Consider the following 1,919-nt stretch of genomic DNA (forward strand, 5'->3'; position numbering starts at 1 on the left):
GATTGTCCGTTTGTGTCCGTTTAACGTAAACCGACACACCGAACGCATGGGAGCATGCGGACGTTTCGTCCGGTCTATGTCCGCTTTTGCCCCATTTTCAGACCAAAGTTGCTCTTGGTTTGGCGCCAAAGCGGACAGAAAGCGGACGTCTTCGCGTCCTCGTGGTCCGTCTGTGTCCGCCCTCGCCCCCATCTATCACTCTCTCCTTTTCTGTACCTGGCCGAGGGCTCGTCCACATCGCGATGACGCTCGACGCGCACTACCTCCGGGGCTCCATGGCCCCGGAGTCGATCTTGTTACTCAAGCACGCCTCCTTCCCGGAGTCGATCTTCTTCCACCTCCTCGCCGCCGACGGCGGCGCCGTGCCCGAGGTGGGCGAGCTCCGAAGCGCGCTCGCCGCCTCCTTCCCGTCGCCGCGGTTCGAGATCTACCCGTTTTGGGCCGACGCCGTCACGGGGCTCATCTCCGCCTCGGTGCGCGCCGCGCTCGAGGCGCCGCTCAACTACGCCAGGAACTACCTCGCCGACCTGCTCCCCAAGTGCGTGTCGTGGGCCATTTACCTCGACTCGGGCGTGCTCGCCGTCGACGACGTGCGCCGCCTGTGGGAGACGCGCCTGCCCGCCGTCGTCGTCGTCGCCGCGCCCGAATACTGCCACGCCAACTTCTCCCGCCACTTCACCGACGCCTTCTGGTCCAACCCGGACCTCGACGCGCGCGTCTTCGCGGGCCGCCGCCGCGCGCCCTGCTACTTCAACACCGGCTTCATGGTCATTGACCTTCGGCGCTGGCGCTCGGGGAACTACCGCCACCGTGTCGAGCTGTGGATGGAGTTGCAGACGGAGAAGCGAATCAACGAGCTGGGGTCCTTGCTCCTCTTCGTTGGCGAGGTGGAGGCTGTCGACCATCGGTGGAACCAGCACGGCTTGGGCGGCGACAACATTCTTGGTAGCTGCCGCCCGCTCCACAAGGGCCTGTCAGCCTGATGCACTGGTCAGGCAAGGGCGAGCCATGGGATCGCCTCGATGCCGACATCGCAAGCATCGGCGTCGTCCTGGGTCTCAGTGTCATCATCGGCGTTGCCGGCGGCGGTTTGGGGTGGCCGCGGCGGCGTCAAGTTCGCTATGTCTGCTACGTGTTCGAAGAAATGACGAGGACGTACAGCTGGTGAAATAGGGTGAAAATGGGGTAGCAGCATTGGATGCAGCGAGTTTGTCCGGCCTCTGTCCGGCATTTGTTCTCCCTATTTCTATCACATACTGACAAAATCCGAACAAAATTGTATAGATTTAGGGTCGTGCGGTGAAGTTGGCCTCAGTCTCGCTAAAAATATTGGTAACGCTGGCTGGCCTTTGGAGTGGCCCAAGGGACGGCGCCCGCCTAGTGGGTGGGACAAGTGGGTGCGACACCGAGAGCACGCGAGGTGGGGCACGCCGGCAAAGCAATATAATAAAGTTTGGCGTAACCCAATCGATGCTCTTCACTGTAGTCATTCCAGCTGGAAAAAACAAAGCCATCCACGATGCAAGCTCGACTGGAGCCGACAATCGAAGCAGCTCGTCCGTTCACCCGTGACCCGATCTTTTCCCATTGTCGTGTCGAAATTTTAGTGCACACAATATGTGTACACGGTTTTTTGAGGAAAAAACTGTTTACCAGGCTCATTTTAACACAATAAACGGCACGGCGGCAGCTTGCTTCTCGGCTGACTGTTGAGAGAATCAAATCACGCGGCTGTTTCGTGAGCCGAACGGCTGGAGCGCGATCGATCGGATCGGTTGAGAGAATCACGCGCCGACGAACGGCTCGAGCCTCGAGGAATGGCTGAGCATTTCGTTTCAGGGACGGATTTGGGCCCCGCCAAGTGCGGTGGGAAAAGTCAAAATCCAAAAGCGGGAAGGAAGAAAATGGGAGCGCGCGTC

The 1,919-nt window shown here is 59.9% G+C and overlaps 1 pseudogene; it reads left to right on the forward strand.

The window, feature by feature from the left end:
* The window catches only part of LOC119350949, a 47,199-nt pseudogene extending 46,000 nt beyond the window's left edge, over window positions 1–1,199 (forward strand).
* Window positions 1,200–1,919: the final 720 nt, after the last annotated feature.

The sequence above is a fragment of the Triticum dicoccoides genome, chromosome 1B (assembly GCF_002162155.2).
Source record: "Triticum dicoccoides isolate Atlit2015 ecotype Zavitan chromosome 1B, WEW_v2.0, whole genome shotgun sequence".
Lineage (NCBI taxonomy): Eukaryota > Viridiplantae > Streptophyta > Magnoliopsida > Poales > Poaceae > Triticum > Triticum dicoccoides.